The sequence below is a fragment of the Microtus oregoni genome, unplaced genomic scaffold, assembly GCF_018167655.1.
Source record: "Microtus oregoni isolate MIOR12 unplaced genomic scaffold, Mior012 000061F_ref0000440, whole genome shotgun sequence".
NCBI classification, from domain to species: domain Eukaryota; kingdom Metazoa; phylum Chordata; class Mammalia; order Rodentia; family Cricetidae; genus Microtus; species Microtus oregoni.
Window position 1 is genome coordinate 3591407 of NW_024543871.1, and position 12420 is coordinate 3603826.

The following is a 12420-nucleotide window of genomic DNA, read 5'->3' on the forward strand; positions in this document are numbered from 1 at the left end:
ATTGAGCTGTCTGGTCCCTAGAAAATAGATCATGGCTTGGACTGTTGCTTTGTTATTATTATTGGTAGCTATGTATGGGGGGTAATTTCTGAGTTCTTTAACTCATCTCCCATTCATAGTGCCTTATATGCAGTTTGGAACATGCAATGTCCCTTTTTATGACTCAGTTGGTATTTTAATTATTTTAATTTCAAGAGACAGCAGTGACACAATGATTTTTAACTATTACTCAGGAACTTCCCTATTCAGAAAATCCATTCTTATAGGTAAATGAATTTCATAACGAATTGACTTATGTGTCAAGATAAACAGATGATGTTCTATCACATGACACTGATATTTAAAGATTTCTTCAAGGCCTTCGGAAGCTCTGCTACTGTTAAAGATGGCAGCATTTGCTCCAAAGATGAATAAAATGTGTTTCTAATAAACTTGTAGTTGTGATGGTTGTCCCTCTTTCAAAAGATTCATGCCTATTTTAGTCAAGATGCTTTAGAGGAACAGAAGCAAGGGGATGAATGTGTGTGTACGTGAGATGAGGGGTGGCTCGGGGAGAAAGTATGTAGTATGTGTATATGTGTGTGTGTGTGTGTGTCTTGTGTCAGAATTTAATAAGTGAACTTAAGCTAATAACAACAACTAAATCACAACTGAGAACCCAGTAGTTGTTGCATCCTGGAGTCTGAATGGCCCATCACTTGTAGTAATGCCAGATTAGTTGTCTCTCTCAGTAGATGGGCAACAACCAGTTGCTCACTCCACAAGGACAGATACTTCCAAAGTCCCATTCTTGCCCCAGAAGCCGAGAAGACTCCTGGGAAGCCAATGATCCCTAGTCAAAGCTGAAAGGTTAGCCCTTTGTTCACGAGCTAACCAAGCAGCGCGGATTTCGATCTGGGCCCCAAGTGAAACATCATTGTGGAGAAACATCTCTGGGGAGTGACATCACTGGGAAGGTACATCAGTGGGCAAGAAGACCTGATCCTGTAAAAGAAGATCCAAAGGGGAGTATTGGGAGGAAGAGATGGGGAGATGCCAATGCAGGAATTCTCCCAACAATTTGAAAAACAACACGAAACCACCAGAAGCCAGTGACCTCACAACAGGAGGACATTAACAGCTTAATCAAGAAGAAGTAGAAAAAACTGACTTCATGAAAGTGATTGACACCCTTAAACAGCATATAAAAAATGCCCCTATAGAAATGGATGAGAAGTATAACAGAAAGTTCGAGGAATTGAGTAAATCAGTGAATGACACCCTAGGAAACCAAGGAAAAACAATCAAGCAGATAATGGAAACAGTTCATGACTTGAAAACTGAAATGGAGGCAAAGAAGAAAACACAAACAGAGGGCCGGCTGGACATGGAAAATCTAGGTAAACGAATAGAGACTACAGAATCAAGCATAACAGGCAGAATACAAGAGATAGAAGAAAGAATTTCAGATTCTGAGGATAACATAGAGAAAATAAACGCTCTGATCAAAGAAAACAGCAAGTCCAACAAACTCTCATCACAAAACATTCAGGAAATATGGGACACAATAAAAAGACCAAACCTAAGAATAATTGGAGATGAAGAAGGAGAAGAAGTGCAGCTCAACGGTCCAGATAATATACTTAATAAAATTATAGAAGAAAACTTTCCAAACCTAAAGAAAGATGTACATATGAAGGTTCAAGAAGCATACAGAACACCAAATAGGCTGGATCAAAAGAAAACATCCCCTCGCCATATAATAATCAAAACACAAAATATACAGAATAAAGAAAGAATATTAAGAGCCGCAAAGGAAAAAGGCCAAGTTACTTATAAAGGTAAACCTATCAGACTTACACCTGACTTCTCTATGGAAACCATGAAAGCCAGAAGGTCCTGGATAGATGTACTGCAAAAACAAAGAGATCATGGATGCAAGCCCAGACTACTATATCCAGCCAAGCTTTCATTCACTATAAATGGAGAAAACAAAATTTTCCAGGATAAAAACAAATTCAAACAATACGTAGCCACAAATCCAGCCTTACAGAAAATAATAGAAGGAAAATCACTAACCAAGGAGTCCAACAATGACCACAATAACTCAGTCATCTAGAGACCTTTCACCAGCGCAAATCAAAGAAGGAAAACACACAAACCCTACTAATAAAAAAGTGACCTGAGTTAACAACCACTAGTCATTAATATCACTTAATATCAATGGGCTCAACTCACCTATAAAAAGGCACAGGCTAAGAGATTGGATATGAAAACAGGATCCAACATTCTGCTGTCTACAAGAAACACACCTCAACCACAAAGACAGGCACCTACTCAGAGTAAAGGGCTGGGAAAAGGCTTATCAAGCAAATGGACCTAAGAAACAAGCAGGTGTGGCCATACTAATTTCTAACAAAGTTGACTTCAAACTTAAATCAATGAGAAGAGATGGAGAGGGACATTTTATACTCATAACAGGAACAATTCATCAAGAAGAAGTCTCAATCCTGAATATCTATGCCCCTAATATAAAAGCACCCACGTACGTAAAAGAAACATTACTAAAACTCAAGGCAGCCATCAAACCGCACACACTAATAGTAGGAGACTTCAACACTCCTCTCTCACCAATGGACAGGTCAATCAGACAGAAACCTAACAGAGAAATTAGAGAATTAATGGGGGTAATGAAGCAAATGGACTTAACTGACATCGATAGATTATTCCACCCAAAGAGGAAAGAATATACCTTCTTCTCTGCATCTCATGGAACCTTCTCGAAAATTGACCACATACTCGGTAACAAAGCTAACTTACACAGTTACAAAAAAATATTAGTAACCACCTGTGTCTTATCAGATCACCATGGATTAAAGTTAGAATTCAACAACAATGCTACCCCCAGAAAGCCTACAAACTCTTGGAAACTGAACAGTCAACTACTGAACCATACCTGGATTAAGGAAGAAATAAAGAAAGAAATTAAAGTCTTCCTTGAATTCAATGAAAATAAAGAAACAACATACTCGAACTTATGGGACACTATGAAAGCAGTCCTGAGAGGAAAGTTCATAGCACTAAGTGCCCACCTAAAGAAAACAGAGAAAGCACATATTGGAGACTTAACAGCCCACTTGAAAGCTCTAGAAAAAACAGAAGCAGACTCACCTAGGAGGAGTAGAAGACAGGAAATAATCAAACTGAGGGCTGAAATCAACAAAATAGAAACACAGAAAACAATCCAAAGAATCAATAAAACAAAAAGCTGGTTCCTGGAGAAAATCAACAAGATTGATAAACCCCTATCCAAACTAATCAAATGGCAGAGAGAGAACACGCAAATTAATAAGATCAGAAATGAAAAGGGGGACATAACCACAGACACAGAGGAAATTAAGAGAGTCATTAGATCTTACTACAAAAGACTGTATGCCACAAAACTGGAAAATTTAAAAGAAATGGACACGTTTTTAGATAAATACCATTTACCAATACTAAACCAGGACCAGGTGAACAATCTAAACAGACCTGTCAGTCGCGAAGAATTAGAAGCTGTTATCAAAAACCTCCCTACCAAAAAAAGCCCAGGACCAGATGGTTTCAATGCAGAATTCTACCAGAACTTCCAAGAAGAACTAATACCTATACTCCTTAATGTATTCCACAATATAGAAACAGAAGGGTCATTACCAAATTCCTTTTATGAAGCCACAATTACTCTGATACCAAAACCACTCAAAGACTCAACCAGGAAAGAGAACTACAGGCCAATCTCACTCATGAATATCGACGCAAAAATCCTCAACAAAATACTGGCAAATTGAATCCAAGAACACATCCGAAAAATTATCCATTATGATCAAGTAGGCTTCATTCCTGAGATGCAGGGCTGGTTCAACATACGAAAATCTATCAATGTAATCCAGGATATAAATAAACTGAAAGAAAAAACCATATGATCATTTCATTAGATGCTGAAAAAGCATTTGACAAAATTCAACATCCATTTATGTTAAAAGTCTTGGAGAGATTAGGGATACAAGGGTCATACCTAAATATAATAAAAGCTATATACAGCAAGCCAACAGCTAACATCAAATTAAACGGAGAGAAACTCAAAGCCATCCCACTTAACTCAGGAACACGACAAGGCTGTCCACTCTCGCCATACCTCTTCAATATAGTGCTTGAAGTTCTAGCAATAGCAATAAGACAACATAATGGGATCAATGGGATTCGAATTGGAAAGGAAGAAGTGAAACTTTCGTGATTTGCAGATGATCTGATAGTGTACATAAGCGACCCCCAAAATTCCACCAAAGAACTTTTATAGCTGATAAACAGCTTTAGTAATGTGACAGGATACAAGATCAACTCCAAAAAATCAGTTGCCCTCTAATACACAAAGGATATGGAAGCAGAGAGGGAAATCAGAGAAGCTTCACCTTTCACAATAGCCACAAACAGCATAAAATATCTTGGGGTAAATCTAACCAAGGAAGTGAAAGATCTATTTGACAAGAACTTTAAGGCATTGAAGAAAGAAATTGAAGAGGATACCAAAAAATGGATGGATCTCCCTTGCTCTTGGATTGGGAGGATCAACATAGTAAAAATGACAATTCTACCAAAGGCAATTTATAGATTCAATGCAATCCCCATCAAGGTCCCATCAAAATTCTTCACAGATCTGGAGAGGACAATAATCAACTTTATACGGAAAAACAAAAAACCCAGGATAGCCAAAACAATATTATACAATAAAGGATCTTCTGGAGGCATTACCATCCCTGACTTCAAACTCTATTACAGAGCTACAGTAATGAAAACAGTATGGTACTGGCATAAAAACAGAGAAGTCGACCAATGGAATCGTATAGAAGACCCGGATTTTATCCCACAAACCTATGAACACCTCATTTTTGATAAAGGAGCTAAAAGTATACAATGGAAGAAAGAAAGCATCTTCAACAAATGGTGCTGGCACAACTGGATGTCATCCTGTAGAAGAATGAAAATAGACCCATATCTATCACCATGCACAAAACTCAAGTCCAAATGGATTAAAGACCTCAATATCAGCCCGAACACACTGAACCTGATAGAAGAGAAAGTGGGAAATACCCTACAACAGATGGGCACAGGAGATCGCTTCCTATGTATAACCCCAGAAGCACAGACATTAAGGGCAACATTGAATAAATGGGACCTACTTAAACTGAGAAGCTTCTGTAAAGCAAAGGACAGTGTCACTAAGACACAAAGGCATCCTACTGACTGGGAGAAGATCTTCACCAACCTTGCAACAGACAAAGGTCTGATCTCCAAAATATATAGAGAACTCAAGAAACTAGACTTTAAAATGCTAATTAACCCAATTATAAAATGGGGCACTGATCTGAACAGAGAATTCTCAACAGAAGAAGTTCAAATGGCCAAAAGACACTTAAGGTCATGCTCAACTTCCTTAGCAATCAGGGAAATGCAAATCAAAACAACTTTGAGATATCATCTTACACCTGTGAGAATGGCTAAAGTCAAAAACACCAACGATAACCTTTGCTGGAGAGGCTGTGGAGGAACGGGTACCCTCATCCATTGCTGGTGGGAATGCAATCTTGTGCAACCACTGTGGAAGTCAGTGTTTCGGTTTCTCTGGAAATTCGGGATCAACTTACCCCTGGACCCAGCAATACCACTCCTGGGAATATACCCAAGAGATGCTCTATCATATGACAAAAGCATTTGTTCAACTATGTTCATAGCAGTATTATTTGTAATAGCCAGAACCTGGAAACAACCTAGATGCCCTTCAATGGAAGAATGGATAAAGAAAGTGTGGAATATATACACATTAGAGTAGTACTCAGCGGTAAAAAACAATGACTTCTCGAATTTTGCATGCAAATCGATGGAAATAGAAAACACTATCCTGAGTGAGGTGTCCCAGACCCAAAAAGATGAACATGGGATATACTCGCTCGTAACTGGTTTCTAGCCATAAATAAGGGCCACGGAGTCTACAATAGGTGAACCTAAAGAAGTTAAGTAAGAAGGTGAACCCAAGGAATAACATATAGTTATCCTCTTGGCTAAGGGAAGTAGACCAAATTGCCGGGGAGATAATTGGGATCTTGGGGGTGGATTGGGATGGGGGTAAGGGGAGATGGGGAGAGAAAAGGTAGATGGGAAGGAGGGGGGACCTGGGGAAACAGGAGAATTGGGATAAAGGAAAAATGGATAGGGGAGCACGGATCCACAATTCTTAGTTAAGGGAGCCACTTTAGGGTGGGCAAGAGACTTGACCCTAGAGGGGCTCCCAAGTGCCCAAGATGAGGTTCCCAGTTAGTTCCTTGGGCAGCTGAGGATTGGGAACCTGAAATGACCCTATCCTAGAGTCATACTGACGAATATCTTGCATATCATCATAGAACCTTCATCTGGTGATGGATAGAGATAGAGACAGAGACCCACACAGGAGCACTGGACTGAGCTCCCAAGGTCCCAATGAGGAGCAGAAGGAGGGAGAACATGAGCAAAGAAGTCGGGACCATGAGGCGTGCACCCACCCACTGAGACAGTGGAGCTGATCTACTGGGAGCTCACCAAGGCCAGCTGGACTGTGACTGAAAAAGCATGGGATAAATCCGGACTGTCTGAACATGGCGAACAATGAGGGCTGATGAGACGCCAAGGACAATGGCACAGGGTTTTGATCCTACTTAATGTGCTGGCTTTGTGGGAGCCTAGCCAGTTTGGATGTTCACCTTCCTAGATATGGACGGGGGGGGGGGGGGGGGGGGGGGGGGGGGGGGGTTGGACTTACCACAGGTCTGGGAACCCGGACTGCTCTGTGGACTGGAGAAGGAGGGGGAGAGGAGTGGGGGGAGTGGGGGGAGGGGGAGAAGGGTGGGAGGAGGGGGAGGGAAATGGGAGGCTGGTGGAAACTTTTTTTTGTTTATGTTTTTTTTTCTTCTTTCTCAATAAAAAAAAAGAAACTTGAAAGTCAAAAAAAATAGCTGAAAGGTTAGACATGCTAATTCTGATGGAGGGAGGAGTCGGCAGCAGCAGCAATAAGACAAATCTACACTGATACAAGAAGGACAGCCAGGCAAGCATTAGGCAAGGTGATCTTCCTTTTGACAAACTTAAAAACAATCCAAGTTGCTACCAAAAGATGCTGCCTACAGTAAGGGTAGGCTTTTCTGGACCAATCAAAGAATTCAGGATACTTCTTCAGGTAAGGCTTCCTGTTCAGGCAATGTTAATTTGTGGCAAGTTGATATGCAAACAAATTATAACCACCCTCCAGAAATACTGAGCAAATCCTGAATACCAAATATATCTCTAGACTTTACAGCACCTTGTTTAATATCATCTTCAAAGAAGAAACAAGTAACTGGGGGGTAACCATTAAACTCTAAGGAAGTCAAAAGAAAGTCATTTGTAGTGACTGCAAATGAAACAGAAGCAGCCAACTAATCCTCACTCCTTGAAGGTCTAATTCATTAATGTATATATACTGATAAAATGCATTTAATGACACATTTAAAAATTATTAGTCATACATCCATCCAAACGCACAAATACACATAAACAACACACAAAATCTACCCAAAAGTTTTTTTTTGTGTACCATAAACCTAAGAACAGGTACCAAAATCATTATAGCACACTGTGGTCAAGTCAAAAAGGATTGACCATCACCTTGCTTTGAACTAGGAAATTCACTTAAAACTTCATGGGAAATAACAAACACTAGTCAACACCAGTATGTCTTTCAAATATTGTGATATTATGAAGACATTGAAGATAACTCTTACTTTTTATGGTATCAATACAGGTAGGCTTTCAGATAAATGAATTCATGATTGAAATATAGATAATGGTGATACAAAAGCAGACAGACAGATGATAGATAGATAAATAGATAGATCACTTCTTATAAGCGTCCATGTTTAACAATTTTTATAGGTATCATTTACATATATTATTTATATAATATAAATCCAGAAAATAAAAAGGGAAGTAGCATATCTTAAGCTACTGAGAATTTGTGATGTATATTTCACAGAATTAATAAGGCCAAAGTTTACCTTCTTTGTTCAGAATTTTGCAGACCTTTAACTCTTCTAGAACTCACTATTTGACAGAAGATATTTTCTTCAGGCATCCCTCTGACATGCATAGATAGATATACAGCTAACCTCTCTAAACACAATCTAACTTACAGTTCCATGTGCATGTACACATATCCCATTATAGAACCTCCCTTTAACCATCACATCCAAGGCACTCATCAAAAGTGCCAAAAGAGAGTTGAAAGTATAGAGTTCCAGGAGAAACTAAGGCCAGGGCCATAATCAAATATCCATAACACAGTGCACTTATCAATTGGAATGACTGAGTTTGAATTTCAGAACTTATGCTTTGCTTGCTTTGTATTGCATGCCTGCTTTTGTGTTTATTCGCTTTTCAAGTGTGTGCTTTCCTGCTTCTTTATAGATAAATTATCTTGCTGTAACACATGATAGATATATAGATAAATAAAAACCAATAGTCTTTTAACTCTGACATCCAAGATCTCTTAAAAAGCCAAAAGTATACTTTCTATGTTCAGAGACTGGTCACAAAAAGGATAAACCTTCTAAAGGCTTATTTTTATATTCTAGAAGTATTAAATAGGTGCATTTGATGTTATACATGCCTACAATCTTCAGCAGTGGAGCAGCAGGATTTATATTTCAAGTTTGCTTATTCTTATTTGCAACAACTCACATCTGGAAAACCCTCCTCAGTTGTAACCACATAGCTGCTTTCAAAGGCTACTGTTTCTTTGCTTGAACTTTATTAAATAGAAACTTCCACTTTTTAAAGGGCGTTTTACTGTGCTCTTTGGATATTTCAATGTTAGCCGGGATGACACGAGGCTAAATAGAGCCTAGGACAACAAGTATAATTTCATATTTCATCAAGGGAATCTGGACTGCTCTTCATTCTCGAGAGGGAGGGGGAATGAAGTGGCGGGGGAGAGGGGTAGGAGAATGGGGGGAGGGGGAGATGTGTGCGAGGAGGGGGAGGGAAATGGGAAACGGGGAGGAGGCGGAAATTTTTTTTGCAACAACTAAAAAGAATAAAATAAACAAAAAATAAAAAATTCATACTTCATCAAAACAGCTTAAAAACTCTTCCAGAATTAATGTTGATTAGTCCATACTTCAGCACAACTCATACACACACTTAAGCAAATGTGTTAGCCTATTTAGTGATCACTATATCCCTTCATCTAGAAATCAGAAGGAATGGTATTTTATAATTGAATACCTGATAACACCTTAGAAAATAATGATACAAGAGGGCAATCAAACAACAAGTGTTTACTGTAGACTTTCAGAGCCATTTACAGTGAAGGGTGAATAACAAAGATATTTGGAGTGGTCAGGGGAACTGTTGATTAACATCCACTGGATACAGAGGAAAAATTAAGCTTCATGAATAACTCAAAGCAATCTATTGCCAGAACTAACTTGGCTGCTTATAAAAATTCAAATTCCCAAACTCACCACAAACTCACAGACTCAGAATCTCTAGTGGTAGAAATGAGAAATCGATCCTTTGAACAAATAACAAGTTCTCCTAGTAATTCTGATAATCAGTTGAATTTGAGAACCACTAAAATACATACAGCACTAAAAGGGATAAAAAAAGAGTGCTAGATAAATTCCTGTTGGAGGAGAATCAACACACTACACGTAATTAGAGAAGAAAAGCATTGGTGAAGCAGGAGGGATCTGGAAAAATTCCCCAGACCAGTGCTTCACCGTGAAGGACAAGTGAGATTTGGACTCACAAAATGGGAAAGAGATGACATTTACAGAAGGATAATGCAGCATGGTCTCAACGGTGAATGTGAAAATGAAGAGCTGCAGAGCACTCTAACAGACCAGCAGTTTCATAGTGCTGCTGTCGAGAAATAGTTAGAAGAGATTTTTTCTTTTACCTATAATGAAATTTAAGTTCCCAAGACCAACACATTAGTGATGGCTAACAGAAAAAAAATGGTTCTTTGGAAGAGCACCATAATTTTGTTAGTCTTTGTAGCCATATATTCCTTTGGTTGTAGAAAACAAGGTGTAGGATGGGTGAGGAGAATAGGACAAAATAAGAAATCAAATCTTTCCATTCAGTACACAAATTAGCCCTAAGCCCTACAGCAACTCTCCACAACCCACAACCATTATAAAATAGCTGAAAGGAAGTGCCTAAAGTCTTCAATAACTTATCATTTCCCTTGAGATAAAGGCTAAGCTTTAAAATATAACTTGTTGTATTTTATAATTTGTCCTTGCTTATACCTTTCAACGACTCTTGTAACATTCTTCATTACCATCTATGTCAAAATATTCCATGCTCTACCGTTTCTTTACCTGAAACGCTGGCTATTACTACTGCTAAATTTTACTTACCTTAAAATTCCCTCCTAATATTTATTTTTTCCAAGCGGTCTTCTCTGACCCTTCAAGTCTGTGCTTTTCTTATTTCCATAACATTTAGTACTTACACTATCACAGCAGCTACCCCAATCTCTATAAGGAACATTTATTTTTAATGTCTTTTGCTATAAAAACTTCAGATATCAATTAGTTTACAATATACCCTGCTTACTATTATAGCTGCAGTACCTAAAATTGTGCTTCGTATATATTAGGTGGCTATAAATATCTATTAAATGAATTATATTTTATAATTTGTTTCTTGAATAAATGACCAGTTATATGAACACAAAGAACACTAAAACAGATCACAAGATTGAATCATTACTGACAAACACAACCTCCCAATCATTGCACAAGTAACAAAAGAAACTCAAGCAAAAATTCCACGCACTTGCTTTTTAAACCAATGCACCAAAAATGTTTCAGAACTTTCAGTTTCCCTTTTACAGTATCAATAGTTAATAAATATGTAGATAAAAACAGAAATCTCAAATGAACATGCAGACAATACATGAAGTCAAGTGCATCATTTTCTTGTTCTCTGCAGTACAAATTTGCTACCTCAAATGTTATTGATCAGTCAGCTACTGCTGTCACACCTTCTGTCCAGAAAGCTATGACACCTGTCTTTTTTAGTGTAAAAGAGGCTGACACCTTTGCAAGACCTAATAACATTTTACTCAGATGTTACATTTATCTGGCTCTGGTAATAGGGTTTCCATCTTTGACTGACTCAAGCTCAGATGCTTCTCATTTTGTATATAATGCAACTGAGACAAATTGGAAGTAATATCGTTCAGCAGTTTTAGCCTTCTATTAAAAATTCAGTGCCCTCCAACATCAAATGAGGTGTCATTTCATATCACAGATGTTCCCTGATTAAACTAAGGTAATATACAAAACATTCTAATTCGTCTAAAGGACCCATTTGAAAGTGAATAGTTACCTGCTTTTCAAAATGAGACAAGAATATTTTCTTTGTTTTTTAAAAGGATTCATAGTACAATAGAATGTTCAGTGATTCGCCCCTGAAAGCTGAAAACAGTTTATTTAGAACTATCCTATTTAAATATGTGCTCTTAGAAATATTGTACAGGATACCAGAAAGAAGAATCAATTTTGAAGACAGGAGACTCTAATACTCACCTTCGTCACTCTACCGTTTACTAGCCTGAAGTGTAAGAAGGTTAAACAGCTCATCTGATGGAGGAAGGTCATTGGCTAATAAAGGCACTGCCCTGGCCCATTTTATTGGTTAGAGGATAGGTGGGAGGAGTAAACAGAACAAAATGCTGGGAGGAAGAGGAAGTGAGCTCGGAGACTCGACCGCTTTCCTCGCGGGAGCAGACGCCTGAGAGAGACGCCATGCCCTGCTCCCGGGATGAAGCTCGGACCCAGGATGGACTAGGCTAGAATCTCCCCGGTAAGCGCACCTTGGGGTGCTACACACAGATGATTAGAAATGGGCTAAATTAATATGTGAGAATTAGCCTAGAAGAGAATGGGCCAGGCAGTGTTTAAAAGAATACAGTGTCCGTGTAATTATTTTGGGGCATAAGCTAGCCGAGCAGGCGGCCGGGGTGCTGGGAATGCAGCCCCGCCGCCCTTATTACTTCATATGGCGCCCAACGTGGGGCTCGAACCCACGACCCTGGGATTAAGAGTCCCATGCTCTACCGACTGAGCTAGCCGGGCAGGCGGCCGGGGTGCTGGGAATGCAGCCCCGCCGCCCTTATTACTTCACTCATCCAGGTTCCTCATATGTAAAATGGAAAATAGAAATACAAATATGTACTTCTTGAAACTAATGCAATGATGACATTCAATAATAAATGATAACTCTTAGCGAGTTTCAACTTTTATAACTTGCACCTTGCACTTTTATTTTTATCTTATTTTATTTTTATCAGTGTGGGGAGCTGAATTCAACATGCATGCATAC

The 12420-nt window shown here is 38.8% G+C and overlaps 1 non-coding gene across 1 annotated transcript; it reads right to left on the reverse strand.

Annotated features, from left to right (window-relative positions):
* Nucleotides 1-12100: 12100 nt before the first annotated feature.
* On the reverse strand, nucleotides 12101-12173 carry Trnak-cuu. Its single transcript has one exon. It is a non-coding gene; the product is annotated as a tRNA-Lys (tRNA).
* Nucleotides 12174-12420: the final 247 nt, after the last annotated feature.